The sequence below is a fragment of the Mya arenaria genome, chromosome 9, assembly GCF_026914265.1.
Source record: "Mya arenaria isolate MELC-2E11 chromosome 9, ASM2691426v1".
Lineage (NCBI taxonomy): Eukaryota > Metazoa > Mollusca > Bivalvia > Myida > Myidae > Mya > Mya arenaria.
In genome coordinates, this window is record NC_069130.1 from 27,086,931 (window position 1) to 27,104,903 (window position 17,973).

Sequence of the window (17,973 nt, forward strand, 5' to 3'; positions counted from 1 at the left end):
CTTTAATGTTTATATACATACTTCTAATGCGGTTGCTTTAAGGTTGGTACGCGTACTTCTAATGCGGTTGCTTTAAGGTTTGTACGCGTACTTCTAATGCGGTTGCTTTAAAGTTTGTACGCGTCCTTTTAATGTGGTTGCGTTAAGGTTTGTACACGTACCTTTAAGGTTTATATACGTACTTTTAATGCGGTTGCTTTGAGGTTGATACAGGTACTTCTAATGTGGTTACTTTAAGGTTGATATACATACTTCTAATGTGGTTGCTTTAATGTTTGTACGCGTACTTTTAATGCGGTTGCATTAAGGTTTGTACGCGTACTTCTAATGTGGTTGCTTTAAGGTTTATATACATACTTCTAATGCGGTTGCTTTAAGTTTTATATACATACTTCTAATGCGGTTGCTTTAAGGTTTATATACGTACTTCTAATGTGGTTGCTTTAAGGTTTGTACACGTACTTGTAAAGTGGTTGCTTTAAGGGTTATATACGTACTTCTAATATAGTTGCTTTAAGGTTGTTACACGTACTTCTAATGTGGTTGCTTTAATGTTTATATACATACTTCTAATGCGGTTGCTTTAATGTTTGTACGCGTACTTTTAATGCGGTTGCATTAAGGTTTGTACGCGTACTTCTAATGTGGTTGCTTTAAGGTTTATATACATACTTCTAATGCGGTTGCTTTAAGTTTGGTACGCGTACTTGTTATGTGGTTGCTTTAAGGTTGGTACGCGTACTTTTAATGCGGTTGCTTTAAGGTTTGTACGCGTACTTCTAATGTGGTTGCTTTAAGGTTTATATACATACTTCTAATGCGGTTGCTTTAAGGTTGGTACGCGTACTTCTAATGCGGTTGCTTTAAGGTTTGTACGCGTACTTCTAATGCGGTTACTTTAAAGTTTATATACATACTTCTAATGTGGTTGCTTTAATGTTTGTACGCGTACTTTTAATGCGGTTGCATTAAGGTTTGTACGCGTACTTCTAATGTGGTTGCTTTAAGGTTTATATACATACTTCTAATGCGGTTGCTTTAAGTTTGGTACGCGTACTTGTTATGTGGTTGCTTTAAGGTTGGTACGCGTACTTTTAATGCGGTTGCTTTAAGGTTGGTACGCGTACTTCTAATGCGGTTGCTTTAAGGTTTGAACGCGTACTTCTAATGCGGTTGCTTTAAGGTTTGTACGCGTACCTTTAAGGTTTATATACATACTTCTAATGCGGTTGCTTTAAGGTTGGTACGCGTACTTGTTATGTGGTTGCTTTAAGGTTGGTACGCGTACTTCTAATGCGGTTGCTTTAAGGTTGGTACGCGTACTTTTAATGCGGTTGCGTTAAGGTTTGTACACGTACCTTTAAGGTTGATACACGTACTTCTAATGCGGTTGCTTTAAGGTTGACACACGTACTTTTAATGCGGTTTCTTTAAGGTTTATATACGTACTTCTAATGTGGTTGCTTAAAAGTTGATACACGCACTTACTTTTATTGTGGTTGTTTTAAGGTTTATATACGTACTTCTAATGCGGTTGCTTTAAGGTTGATACACGCACGTACTTATAATGTGGTTGCTTTAAGGTTGGTACGCGTACTTCTAATGCGGTTGCTTTAAGGTTGGTACGCGTACTTCTAATGCGGTTGCGTTAAGGTTTGTACACGTACCTTTAAGGTTGATACACGTACTTCTAATGCGGTTTCTTTAAGGTTGATACACGTACTTCTAATGTGGTTGCTTAAAAGTTGATACACGCACTTACTTTTATTGTGGTTGTTTTAAGGTTTATATACGTACTTCTAATGCGGTTGCTTTAAGGTTGATACACGCACGTACTTATAATGTGGTTGCTTTAAGGTTGATTGATGTACTTGTTATGTGGTTGCTTAAAGGTTTATATACGTACTTCTAATGTAGTTGCTTTAAGGTTCGTACACGTACTTGCAAAGTGGTTGCTTTAAGGTTTATATACGTACTTCTAATGTGGTTGCTCTAAGGTTGATACACGTACTTTTAATGCGGTTGCGTTAAGGTTTATACATGTACCTTTAAGGTTTATATACGTACTTCTAATGCGGTTGCTTTCAGGTTGACACACGTACTTTTAATGCGGTTGCTTTAAGGTTGATACACGTACTTCTAATGTTGTTGCTTAAAGGTTTATATACGTACTTCTAATGTGGTTGCTCTAAGGTTTATATACGTACTTCTAATGTGGTTGCTTTAAGGTTGATATACGTACTTCTAATGCGGTTGCTTAAAAGTTGATACACGCACGTACTTTTATTGTGGTTGCTTTAAGGTTTATATACGTACTACTAATGCGGTTGCTTTAAGGTTGATACACGCACGTACTTTTAATGTGGTTGATTTAAGGTTGATACACTTCTCCTAATGAGGTTGCTTTAAGGTTGATACACGTACTTCTAATATTGTTGCTTTAAGGTTGATTCATGTACTTCGAAAGCCGTTGGTTTTTTTCCAGGCTCACTTTGCCAATCGCAATCCCTATTTTACTGCCGAACATTTTGCGTACGGGATGCATACTAGATGGATATACTCGCTTTCCAATGTCTGTAGTCAGTGGTGAAACACCTCCATGTGATGAATAATTTAGCAGACGGATTAATTTCATTGTTGTCTATCTTAACACGTCATTCGTTCAAACTAATTCAATAATCTCAAGATTGGGTGACAATTCGCAAATAAAAAAGTCGATATATAAGTCAGCCTATCGTCCTTGAATTAGATGACAAGAATACATAGATACCTGCTATTTTATATCATTTTTTGTTGTGTTTCTTGACACTAACTCAATAAGTATAGTACAGTCGAACCCCGTTGGCTCGAACAACCAGGGACAAGCGAAAATACCTCTAGCCTCGGAAATTTCGAGCCAAACGGGAATGTTTACCTTTAGTTTAAAGACATCAGTCCTTAACATCTAGTTCAATCATCGAGGAATTCGAACAAAATGAGTGTATTTATGTTTGATAGTCGTCATACGAACACCCCTCGTACATATATATGTTTCTGACGCACGCATACTGACGTTGCTTAGCATAAACATAGCGGTTTTACGTTAAGTATTTCATTGTGCGCAAAAACTGTATCTACAACTGTATATAATTGAATACAGAAGTTAGGTTTTATATTTTTAATTCAGTAAAGATGTAAGTTTATAAACTTTAAACTAAAAACTGAAGCAAGTTAATATCTTTGAACTGATTAAAAAAATAGCTTTAAACTGAATAAAGAAGTTAGTTTATAATCTTTAAACGGAATCAAGAAGTAAGTGTACAAACTTTTTATTGAATAAGGAAGACAGTTTGTACACTTTAAACTGAATACAAAAGTAATTTAAAAACACTCTTAAGTGGAAATAAACTGAAACTGAATTAAATTGTGACCTTATAAGCTTTAAACTGGATCAGGAAGTAAACGTTTACACCCTTAATCGAAAATAAACTTTAAACGTGAATAAAATAGTAGTTTATAAAACTAAAACTGAATAAAGAACGTCGTTTTGTAAAGTTTAAATGAATAGAAAGGTAAGTGAAAAAGTAGTAAGTTTATCAACTTTAAATTGTATAAAGAAAGATTATAGTTAACGATGTTGTTAACTTCATCGTTATATATATGGCGTCATAGCTTTATAGCTTGTTATATAGCTTTATTTTCCCCATTTTCTGGAGATGTTCAGACTACACCTAGATTTCTCCCACCTCAGATAAGTAGATCCAATAATTTAACCATGCTAGAAATTCTTATCTTGCCCACGGGCAAGAAATGCCCGTATGGAACTCCTTTTTAATTGTCGCCACATTGTAATTACCTCCCTTGTTGAAGACAGTCGTCTGTAGCATCATGGAAACCTTGTCTTGTGGCAATATTTAGAATGCTAATTAACTATTTCTCGCTTCAAATGTCACCATTAAACGTTTTCACGCATATTTCAAGAAATAATGCTCCACTCTCCTCCGAACTATTTAAAAACCGATTTGACTAGTAACATAACCTGAATCACTGCGAGCATATCTATGACAACCATGAATTATCAAATATCCATATGCATTCATTTTCACTATGCACATAATAGTTCCAGCAAAAAATACATTTTAACACAATTTTGTTTAACTGAGGTGGGAGAAAAAGCATCTACCATAAGCGCTTGTGTAAGATAGGTTCATACCGACCCTCGCGCAGGGTGTTTTGCGGAAACTCGGTAAACCTCGTTTCCGCAAAACATCCTGCGCTCGGGTCGGGATAAACCTATCTTACACTCTCAGCCATAGAAGAAACTTATAATCCCTTATATGGAGGTAAACTTCTCACAAATGTTTTTCATTGTGGTCGCTTCATTCTCTCCACTTACGTATTGACTGTTTTATAAACTGTATATATAAGAATAGTGTCAGAATTTGTATGTTATTAGATATATATCCACATTTGCGTTTTGCTGCCTTTAAATGGAATAGACACATCTTACACCACAAATATCAACAAATACATTTTCTGCCATGTGCAAATATTTATCGTTAACACCAAACGTTTAACAAATTTATTTTAATATCGAACAAACTCACCGTATCCGACTAGGCTAAGTAACTTGTCCTTCCTTTCAGTCTCTCTTTCCGTTCTGTTCTCACTCTCGTTCTATCTTCCGCAATCCACACTGCACAATGTCAAACTTTTCTTTTCTTTTATACATATAGAAATGCATGTTTATTAATGTTTTTTTTCTGTACGTCTCAATTACGCAATCCACTGTTACAATTATTAAAGTCTGTTTATTATTAATTAGTGAACTATTGAACTATGAATAAAATATGACAACATGTAAACTATGTTATTTTTACACCTAATCTCAATATTTTCTGATGATATACAAATGAAAGACTTGAAAAAAGCATTTATTCTTACTTCTCAATTTTATAAATGTGTACTTTAATTGCTAGTAGAACTACTTTTTGATATCTCAGACTAACATGATTGCTTTGTGATTACATCTCAACTTGCTAGAATGTTGATTTATGAACTTATTATATTATCAAAATAAATATTGTTGAAACAAATTTGCTAGAAGCTAGATGGACTCAAATCGGCGAATAAATTATTTTTATAAAACAAGCATAGACGTGTCAAAACGTGCTAGTATGAGGCCGATAAGCCATCATTTTATATAATTAAAATAATATGTTGTTTCTGTCTTAGCTGAGCTTACCCGTTTAAAATAGCGCATAATGGATGCTCAGTTTATAGTGTGTATATTTATTATGTGGAAGTCACGTGATTTGTACAGATACATATACTGACAGTATTTATAAATTATTTGGGGTTCACGTGCTAGATAAACCAAGTAAATTTTAAAATTGAAGAAAACTCAAAAATTGCAAATGAGCATGTGTTGTAGGTAATGGTGATACATTAGTAAAAAGGTTTCAATGCGTTGTACACAACAATTTTCATTTAATTCAGTTTTTGACAATTTTCTTTTTTCTTGCAAATCTATGATCACTATCATCTGGTTTCTACTTACTTTACCTCTCCTCTAGATTTAATACCTCCAGCACATTTTACAAATACTTGTTGTATACTTGGTAAATTATGAATATGAGAAATAATAAATGCCATGACCAAGGCACTGTCTGCATTCTAACGACGTATTGAGAATTTGTTATGTTCGAATGGTTTGTCTCAAAAACATGTTTTTTTAGTTATTTTATATATACTTTTCTATTTAGCTATAGTGTACAAATACACCCCCCCCCCCCATTAACATTCTTCTACTTTCTCAGCGGTGTACATTAAATTTTGTTAACTTCCCACTAACTGGACCAGCCATTGTTTATATTTATCGGTGTACCTGATTAAAAACAATACCGGCGAATATTTACTGAAATAATTGGATTGGAACACTTTAATAATTCTGCTTTAACATTTGACAAACTTTCATGTTGACCACTGATACACTGTTTTATAAGTTGTTACCCCGTTTTGTGCTAAGTCGTATCTGTTACATTTGCCATCAGGTATAAATAGCAAATAATTACTCAGTCGTGTATATAACGACAACACAAGGATCAAAGCGAAGAAGTATAGATTAGTGTGTTGGTTTGCTAGGAATAGTTCATTGTGACCTTTTAAAACAGATTACTTCGCCATTGAGTTGCAGCACGTCTTTGGCAGACTATTACCATACCATAAACACTTTTAAGATCATGTTTGAAGGCACATGGATCAAGACCACGTAGTATATACGTGATAATCAGACATAACATGAAATGTGGATAAAAGAAAAAAAACAACAACATAAAATAGAAAAGTCAATATGTTTATAATGTTGTTGCTGCTTTTCTAAATAACATTATAAAATTTGAAACTAATCAAATATTCCAAAAAAGGCATTCTTTAGTATAAAGATAATATTCATTACGCATTCCGAAATTGAACAAAACAATTAACCTTTAGGAATTCACAAATTTAATTACAAAACGCACTGGATTTTGCTGCTTTTCTGCCTATTTCAATGAAGATCGATTTATTTAATTATTCTATTTAACAAAAGTGTTGCTATCGTAATGTTTCTAGACAATGTAATAATGTCACGGACATGCTATGCATAACAGTATTTCAACGCATAGAATTGTAAACCATAACATTACATAACTTATGTTTTATAAGGATAAATTTCAGTATATAACAACGTGATAGCTATACAATCTAAAGTACAAAATGAAATTATGAAGTTACGAATGATTATTTGGATTATGATATCAGGTCCAAGATGATGATAATCAAATCGTTATATGGTATACTCATGTATAGCTTTATTCACAAAGAAAACGTGCACCTTCTTAAATCAGTATGCTTTTTGTGACCTTAGATTATATTAGATCTTTATTGTAAAAAATAAGTGTAAATTATTTCCAGAATTTAATAAAGATAAGGTCTAGAAAAGGAATAATTAACTTTGAGGATCAAAAAGTCTTGTTAAAAGTGTTGTCATGTTACTGATACCTTGAATGCATTTACAAAGCTAATTTAGGGAGATGTCGACATATTCCAGCTTTTCTTATGCGGCTACGTTTTCACACAGTAGCTGTCAGATTATCAAGGCTATCGAAAATAAATTTAAAAGACTATCGCATAAATGTTGACAAGCTTATAATGTCTGAGGACATCCCGATAGCAATAGCCAACTGATAAATATAATTTTAGATGCTGATTAGTCAGTAGGGTATCCGTCGGCTTGTTTGACTGACAAACTTCTAAAATTAATCATATAAATTATTTGTCAGTAATTATTGTGGTACCCGTCCTGTGGGATTCAGTGAAACCTCGAAAGAACTCATTGGTTGAGCTTAACCCATTTTATGAGCGTTCAACTGCACACTCTACATCTAACAAAAACACATCTATTTCTCTAACGAAAAAGTTAAGCAGAATATAAATTGTAAAAAAATATTTCCCGCATATTAACTAGACACAATATCTGAGTTCAAATGATGTCCTAGATTTTTAAGATGATTTCTCTTTCTCATGTGTCACAAATGTTATCCTGCTCAAACGTGACACAACGCAGAGCTTGGGCGAGATTATCCTTGTACTTTTCCCGAAGACAAAGCAATAGGAATTTCTAATAACGTCACATGACAGTCAGACGGGATGTTAATCAGCCAGTATTCAGTGCCTTTCAGTGCCAGTAACTTGTATTATTACAATGAGCACGTATCCAATACGTGCAATATCTGATCTCTGGTGTCTCAAAACATTTCTTCGGGGGATTTTAACCAGTTCGTTTTTAATTAACTTGCAGATTTTGTCAGATACTTATTTAAATCTAATTAAAGTCTGATATCATCCGACAACAGATGTATTTTGAATACTTTTCTTACCTTTAAAAGCATGAACTTTGTTTCCGGTTAAATATCAATATCACGTACTTCACATGTGGCAAACTAAATTGCTGAATTTGTTTTGGTCCGAATATATATCACTCCGCATGTTTTTATAAGCTATTTGGCTAAAAATGTTGTAACATTTCATGTTTTTTCATTTGTGGAAACATAGAGAATACTAGGTTAGTGCCATGGAAGGATGAAGTTTATCTGGCAAGGCGGAGAAATTTATCGGGTGAGCCTATATCCTTAAACATTATAAATAACCTTAACATTATTAGGTATCTTTAAAGATAAGGGGGACAACTGTTTGTACCCTGTTGACGGCAACACACTCTGTATCCATTTTTAAATCGTCCCCGAAATAGTTCTCAAAACCGTTCAAATGTTTGCAATACGCTTAAAGTCAAAGTCATTTCGCTATTTTTCAACAGAGATCTTACTCGTAAAGTTGAAATATTTAAGTGTCATTTTTTCATAATTTCGCAAAATATTAGAATGAAGATTTAGCCGGTAAGATGAAACACTACACAAAATAACATGATAAAATGCAATTCTTACTACAGGCAATGAATTTTCAAATTAACGACAAAAATCTTTTATTGAAACAGCTCCAGTTCCAACTTCATTATCTACATGCCCGGTAGGACAACAATTTAATACTGATGTAACTGATGTTTTGTTATTTTTATAAAAGTATGATTGTATATTTCCCGTTATGTAATTATGTGTTTATTTTGTTGTGTTTATTAACTCATGATTCTGTTATTCTCACTGTGTAATTATATATTTGTTTTGTTATGTTAATAAACTCATGCTCATTTTCTGCTGTTTAATAAAAATGTTCTTAACCATTGTAGTTATTTGTCTGTAAAAATGCAAACGATCATTAACTGTAACGATGCATTAGCCTGTCAAATAAACTTTCTGTTATGTTGCTTACTGTTCTATGAATGACTAATCCGACAAAACAAACTATAATAAATGTGAACGATCTACCGGACAACGTTTTATGGTCGTCATCAGCAATACAAAAAATCTGTAAAAGAACTAAACACTACTAAATAATAACGACTGACACAACGAAAAACGCATACAAGTGTTTTGCAAGCGAGAACAAAAACACCATCAGAAAATTGTTGACGTACATAAACCACGGAAAGCTATGAAGGTTGCTTTTACATTGACGTTTTTACTTCGAGAACCATACTTAGTTATTGCATTTTATAATGGTCGCGCTCGTAAACACTAATGTTGAGCTAATTAAGTATCATTGCTTTTTCCCACAAACGTTATGACACAAAACGGCTTAAAGGGTTTGTTTTTATATTTTAAACATAATTTGTTTTATTATTTTTTATTCTTATTTATGAATTGGCAATAAGGTTGCATTTTTACACCTTCATGTAAGAAAAATGACAGTGGAAAAGAAAAAAGAAAAAACTAAATCACCTAAGTTAATAAAATGTATTCGAAGCAAATACATGTCTCCTTCGTCCAGTAACACCTAGACAAGTCTATGACTGATGATCACTGTAACTGGACGCGTTCATGACCTAGTTGCGGGACCGCTAGTTGTTTAGTTTACAGTAGTTAGAGTTGCATCGTTCCAAGAAATCCTGTCAAGTAGAAATAAGGGCTAAGAATTGTAACATTAAAATGCAAGCAAATCTAAAATATTTCACACGAGTAGAATGAGAAAATAGCATAGTCTTTTTATATGCTTAGAAATTTGTTCATTTTTTTTTTTTAGAAAATAACGTCACTTTCTTGTTTGTTTACATCGTTTATGACCTATTTATACCCACGTGAGAACCCCTTTGAAGTCAGGTGATTGCTCAAAAATAAATATGCTAACCAAGCACTTGGAGCACGCAAACATATTCGCCAATGCTCGGCAAACACTTTGCATCTTGTTTTGGTATTGTGGTGTTGAATTTTAGTACCTGAATACTCAATACACATATTAAAACCATAATATTGCAATTAACGTTGATGACCGCTTTGATCTACTTTGAATTTGTTTTACTTCTGACAAAATGAGTCGATAAAGCTTTATGGCCTATGGTTGTATCACGCAGATCTTTTGTCACCTGTTCCGGAAATAAAACAACGCCTCTGTACGGAAATGAGCATAAAAACTCTGAATTAAGGCAGTTTAAGCGACCATGATATAAAAATGCGAATACATTATGGTCAAATTTGAGAATACTGATGGCAAGCACATAGTAGAATATTATGTACTCAAATTAGACATAATTTCGTTATTCCCTTTTCGCATGACCATGATCTTTGTCACTCTCAGAAATCGGCAAATAACAACTTCTAGACTTCCTGAAACACAAGAAAAGCAAATTTTAAGTAGTAATATGAAGGAATGGATTTTCTTAAGTCTGTATAATTCAACGAATGAAAAAGTTCTAATTATGTTTTGATACTAGGCTTGTCCTTGTAGTTGTTTTTGTATCAAAGGAAGTAATCGACTTTGAAGAAGAAAGCCTGACAATACTTTGATGATTAACAATACAAAAAGAAATACTTCAGGTGGCTGCCTCGGATTCAAAATTTGGTTGCCAGATAGTTCTGATTAAGCTGGAAAAAAGATATATAATTATTGTTGGAAATAAAACAAATTCTGAAAAGAAGTCTATTATATGATATTGAAGCGCTTTACCATGGTTTCGGTTGACAATTCAATTTATTGCCAAGCGAAGAGAGAGTTCCTGTAAGAGCAAAATTTATACATCGAATATAATTTGGAAACGCAGCGTGTACGTGTCGAGTTCAATACATAATAATCATGAATCAATCATGTTGTTTATATATATAAGCTATCCTAATAATATGTAATCGACTTACAAGAGTTTGATGAACTAAATGATTTAAAAGTGTCTTTACTTCTTTGTTTCAAATATTTTTAACAATGATAAGTTTTAATTACAGGATAAAATATGCTTTAATTTGTCTGAAAAGGTGGTTGAAACTCTATATATAAATTCAATTATTGTATTCGTTGTTTATCTTACTTCATATAAGAAATGATTGTTTACTCAAAGATACACAACCAATAATGATTCGATTTGAAATTTACATGATTATCGGATACCCTGGACGAATGAGAGTCACGAGGCTATCTTCATCCACATGCGCAGGGTGTTTATAGTTTTCGTAAATTGAAGTTGACTTTGATATATTTGACAATACATAGATTTAACGCATATTTTTTAACTGCTTTTGATCCAATATTCTTATCAGGTTTCAAAGAAAGGATTTATTTCCGAACTATTTCTATGTTCTCCGTTAACACAATCAGAGGATATCTCATTAATCGCACAAATGTGTTTGGGGTAATTGCTTCTACGCTCCTTACGGCGGCTAAATCGTGACCTATTTTTCAATTTTTCTCTGCTTCGCTAGTCCAGGACTTACTAATTTCGGTAGGGAAAACTGGCTAGAGAAATGTAGAATTCGGACTCTATCAGGGATTACGTTGAAAGGAATACACCATGCTACTTTACACGAGTTTCGGTTTGATGGGTATAATCTGTATTTTGTTGGGGTTGTTGAATGAACTGCCATCTATTAAAGATTGATCATTCTCGAGTTGGTTTACTAGGCCAATAACAGTGCTGGCCAAATGTTCTCGAAACACCTGAAGTCTCTGAACAGTACATGCATAAGCATCCTTTGGATAACATTTCTTATATTTAGACTTTTTGAACATTTTACAGGAAATTATGTTTATCATCATAACAAAAAAACTTTTTTCCAAAAGAAGATTAAATACGGTATCTTTTTTCAACGAAATACGCTACTGAAGTTTGAAACACTAAGAAAATTTTGAGTAATTTCGAGTAATTTGGACCTTATGTTGTTATTTTTTAAGAACGGCAAGGAGAAAGTGCCTCTTATGTGTGTTTAGGTTGTACTACTCCGATTATATCCCTCTTCGTGAACATTATATACATGTCATTTTTATGCTCTCCTTTACAGAATATAAGGCTGCAGTTCTGCGGTTACGAAAAATAGGTCAATCAAATACAAAGTTACACAATCAAGCATAAGGGCAAGGAAAAACACATTCTTTGATAACTTGCGAAATAGGAGGAGAAATACCAGACGGCTGCAATATTCAAACCAAAACATCCGGAGTAAATAAATTATAGTCTAATTATGTTTTACTCCGTGCGTTCTGTCTATCAGCGCTTGTAATTGAATATATATTACAAATTAAGTAAGATATAGCATAATAAACACCTCTTATTTATCGACAGCATTCCATCTTAGAACAATAAATATGTCAGAATGGCCAATTTGCAAGACAAATACCATATGGTGTTTTTTTCCCAGCTTAACACGGAATTTTGCTTTCTGAAAATTCATTCGAACATAGAAATATATCTATGTTTAAGGGAAGAACAATGAATTAAAGAAAACTTCTATGAGCATAATCCAACCAAACATATCAGCTTTAATGTCTTCGTTTTTATTTTAAAAAACCGAATTCATATTCAAACAAAATTAATATTACAGCTTCTTAAAAAACATGTTGTTGATGTTTTTTGCTTTGATAAGTTAGTTCTATGGCGTCTTAAAATGTCTTATCCATATTTCGAGTACTTAAATAAACTAATCTGATTATTCTACGCGCATTTAAATGTCCAAATGCACATTATTTCCCCTTAGCCAAATCAATATTTTTTCCCCAACCCTAAACAACAGCATAAAAATGCGTCAACATTTTCAAACTGTTTGATTAAAACATAATCAGTGATAAATAATAATAAATTAAAGCTAAACTCAATCTCCATCCTGAACGTATTTGTGACAGCTGTGAAGGCGGAATCATGTTCATTGAAGCCAGTCTACTATTCAGGATTTTTTTGGAAAATATTAGTTCATTGTATGTCAAATAATGCTGACGACTGGAGTTTTCAATAATCAAAGTAGATGTGTCCTCTGATAATTCAGCGGAATATTTCCCTAATGATGCAATTAAATCTATAAATTATGCATATGCTTAAATACTGGAGATAACATGTCACTTGGGAGACAAATTGACAATCAAATTTAGATAAACCTATACAAAAATCACTGCTCAGTCCCCCTTAAATGGTGGATTTGCTGATATACTGACGGCTAATAAAACTTTACAAAGAAACAATCTTGGGAATCATCATTCAATTTTCTTAGCCGCATTTTCTGATATACGGTCAAAATGTATAAGACAAATGACATATCGTCATTTTGCTTTACGGAACTATTATATAATCATTCCGGCCATCGTCTTTTAGGGGTGTCCATAATATGCTGATTTGACACATATGACTTATATTACGGGAACATAATATGAGCAATTAAATTGATAAGTAAGCTGTATTTATATGACTTTGTAGTATTTCTGAAAGGCTAGGACTGTTGTCCTAGCTTGATTCCTTCGTTTACAGTTGATGTTGGTATTCGGACGCTGAGTTCTTGAAATTATATAAGTTTACATGTATATTTTGCGTTATACTTACATCATGTTTGCTCTGGTACGGCTTATATTGTTTAATCTAATTATTATTGATAAATGATGGGACAAGTTGGAGGTTTTGGCCATGCTTACTAGTATAAGTCCCCAGTAGACTCGGGTTCCAGTGAACCCTTAAGTTTTACAAGGGGGTAATCCTATCACTTAACTGTAAAGCAATCATTATGAAGGTATTGTCTATTTGTTGTATTTGTGTATATAGTGTACATTTGTTTTTGTGTTTGTATGTATGTATGTAGTGTCAGTTTGTTTGTGTATGTAGTTCATTGTCTTTTAGGCCCTTGTAGTTTTTCTTGTTATAATGCTATACTTGTTTTTAGAAATTTTAATTGCACCAAACAGAAATATAAATTGAATGAATACGCAATGGCACACATACACAATGAAAAAAAAATGTATGTAGCATATAAAAATGCTATATTCAACAATATTGTTTTCTTTTCCTTGTTCTTTCCTGAAATCTTTGTACAAGAAACACTTTTCAAGTGAACAATGGTACTATATTTATTTAACTTGTCAATTGTCTGGGTTAAGATGAGACACTTTGGAAGGTTTCTAATTGTGTAGTTTCTACCAATGGAATATGGCATGCGTGTTTTTGTTCGGAATGGGAATTCCTTATATAGACCCTTAATATCTTTCACCTTTCAAGGTTAATTGAAGTGTAACTAGGAACGTATTTGTACAAAGGTTCCACCGCCTTGAGGCATGAAAGTCCGTATTTTCAATTTGCTAAGTTTTTCGTTATCTCCTTTCTATTATTTTCAATTTTGATGTTTTATCCAACCTATTCACAGTGTGACACTATTTTGGCACTGCTGATATCGCTGTATTAAATTTAATCTGGTCATGAGTGCAGAAATACAAACTCGTATACTGTTTCGGCCAGCATCTTTCAAATCTTGACCAAAGAGTTGAACAAGCAAATATATCTATAGTATATGAATATATTTTTATTAACATAATCTGTTGCGCGTAATACGAATTTAATTGGCCGTGATAGACTGTCTTGCTCCCGGATGAACTTACCTCCACACTCAAAAACAATGGGATTATTTAAGAAGCGTCCACTTTGGACCCGCGCGCTTCTACTAATCACACTTTACTTTAATTGGACTTAGAACTATTTTAAGAACATTACGAATTTAATGTTAAAAATATTGAAGAAATGTCTTTATTAAAGTTACACTCATGTATAACAAACATAAATTTTGACTGATAAACCTTTAACTTCTTACTAAATTATAATGCATTTATGGAAACTATTAATTACTGATAACAAAATTATAACAGTGTATTTCATAACAGAAAGTGCAAAACTATTTAATGATTGGTGAATGCTTTAAGATCGACTGTGGTCTACTATACTCTCTTAAGGTAGATATATCGTGTTTTATTCTCATTTCTTTCAAATTAAACTCGGTATCCTTCATAAAAACCTTTGTTATTGACATTTATTCATCCTTTTTGGAATATTAAAACAATATTAGTAATTGTGGTAAATCTTATGTGGGAGTAAGAGTGCATCTTTAAATGGACTTGGAAATGTAATAAGAGCATTACGAAATAAGCTTTTCAAGATATTAAAGCAAGTTCTTTAATAAAAACATCTTTATATTAAAATTACCACTATACGATTATTGAAGCAGATGAATGGTTTCATGGGCATAATTATACATATATCAATATATATAAACGCTTAAAGTGTTTTGTATTCACACCGGGATAAACTAAAAAGACATCATTATTATAGTGCCACAACAGGACTTAATCTAGAACCGCCACTCCCACTCCCACTCACACCACATTGACGTAATAATATTTGTGCAACGCGATAACAATTACCTTTGGTAGACAACATTTTCTGAGTTTTAAATCTGTTTAAATGTACTCCTGAAAATGATGAAATTACACCAAAATAAATTATTAAAATAAGCAACGTATTTGCTCTATTAACTAAGATTGTCATGGCTTTTGAAACGCTTGGCATGCTGCTTTACAAAGGCACACAGTTCATGCCCCCAAAGCCATATTGGCAATAGAAAACATATGGAAACCTTATTTAATTTTATACACTTTACTGCTGATGGACTCGTGTACTGACAGAATTTCTTTTTTATTCTATACAGTTTGGGTTAAATAAATTAATATTCGTGCCTCTTCATGACTTCTAAACCCAACAATGACACGAAAATAGCTCGTCCCTCTGTTTTTGTTTTAATATTTTAACATGACATTGGTGTTTATAAGACAACGTTTCCCCTACGAACACATTTGAATGGAAAATCAAGACAACTTATATTAGAATGTATGTGCACCAAACAATTATATTGTTATTGTTGGCTATTAATTTAATAAACGAGATTCAGATAAGCTGTTCCTGGTATTGCTTATACATCCATCAAAGTTCGGGCCAAATAAAAAATGTTTACAAGGTTTTCATCAATGACAAAATAAATCTGTCCATTAATTTCAATGACTTTCAGTGTTTTCGCCCAGCTCTTGACACCTCATCCACGTGCTGTTTCAGTGAACGAAAACGATATAAACATTTTGTACCGAAGATAAGGAATATAATGATAGGACGCTTTTCTGACGTCCTGTTTCATGTCGAGTTCGGTGTGTAAACTCGTTTACCTGTTGACGAACATGAAACAGGTTGTACTATCATGATAAGGATTTTTTATTAAATGCCTACTCTGATTTAATTCCATGTTTGTTGTTTTAATAAACGGAAAAGCAAAAAAGAATTTACCGGAATTTCCATTCGAAAGCATTGAATAAAACATTGCAGTGTAATTTATCTGTTTCTTTACAGAAAAACTGTACGTTTCTGAAAAGAATAAAATTGATTCATTAGTAAATATTTACACCTCAACTTCCGTTCCTTAAATGAACTGCCTTTCGGCAATTGCGTTCATCAATCGATGAACGCAACATCTTCGGATATGTTCGGATCGTAATTCATTGCAAAACAATATACATGAAAGCTTTTGATCTTGTTATTGGTTGTATTGTGTCTGCAGGTCAGGTAAAATATAGATCAACATTTTTAAAAGTGTATGTTTATTATATTTTAAATATATTGATACCAGATTTGTTTTATTTCTACGTTTTAAAGTGATTTTAAGTGGTGGATCTTTTCCCGCGTTATTGTGACGTCATTTGAAAAAAAATGTTTCCGGTTAAAGTCGGGTCGTTCTATTTATAATATGGGTAAGAACGGATTACTGATTACCTTCGGACTCCACACGCATTGACCAACCCAATTGGGTTCATACCCCGATAATGACATCGACCCCGCTATTCATTCCTTAAATTAATGTTATAACAAGTTATAACAACATAATACTAATCACCCTCGTTGTCATGAAGTTATGCGAGAGTGTGGTCTTGTGTTTTGTCTATTCGGTTTATTTTCTTATTATTGTAAAGATTATACATTTGCAATTATTTATATTACAAATTGTGAAATCTTGGACCATATTGTTTTGACACTTCCGATGGTAAATTTTTAGTTCTAATTAGACGTTCAACTGCCTTGTTAGAATTATGTTTAGTGGGGTAGTTCGATACATGCAAATAAAGAGTGGAAATAAAAACATTAAATAATTCAGAATCGCGGTAAACTTGTAGATGAAAACATAAGTAACTCCCAGCAATCTACAGAAGTAAAGTTTTAAACATTTCTACTGAAGTTTATGCATGCAAGGGCATACAAATCGTGTTAAAATTGAAGCGGTTTCTCTTTAAAAAAATTAAATGCCAATAATTGAGACTTCACATGTTTGGTACGACAAATAACAGAACTTACGATAACTACAACACGAACTAAAAACTATGATAAGCCATGCACTCCCATAAATAAGAAACATGTTTATCTGTTAAATATGTTGAAGTAAATTTCATTAATAATGTTTTTTTTAGTTTTCTCCGTACATTTAAATAAAAATACGAACAATAACAAAGGGCAATAACTCGAAAAGTACTGCAGCCGGAATAAATTCTTTCTTCACTGCACTTCTCCCTAATGAGATATATCCATGCTCCGGACAACATTGCTCGGACGCAGTCACGCATACCCTACCATTACCATATTCCCTTCGCCTTTTGGCGGGGGATAACTATTTTATTACCTGGTAAGAAATTGGTTGCACCGGAAAAAACATAAATGTACCGTTTAAAACGAACGCTGTAGTGAACGCTAACGTAACACACTGGTGACGGTTTTATGTGTGAAAACCTACAAAAAAAAAAACAAGTCCGGCCTGCCGACCTTATTCTTGTATGCCTGGAAATCGTTAACGTGCCAAATCAGCAGATTTATGCGTTTTCTTTATTATATGAAATCATACTGGTATTCAGTATGAAAATTACCGGTAAAATGAGGCTACCGTTACGGTTGTCCTGAGCCAAATAATCGTAAAACTGCATTGTGGAGGAAATTATCTGTTAACAAAGAAAAACCTTTTATTTAAAATTCGTTATTCCTAAATTTCTGCGAAGAAATTTGTTCAATTATTTAAGAGAGAAGTTACA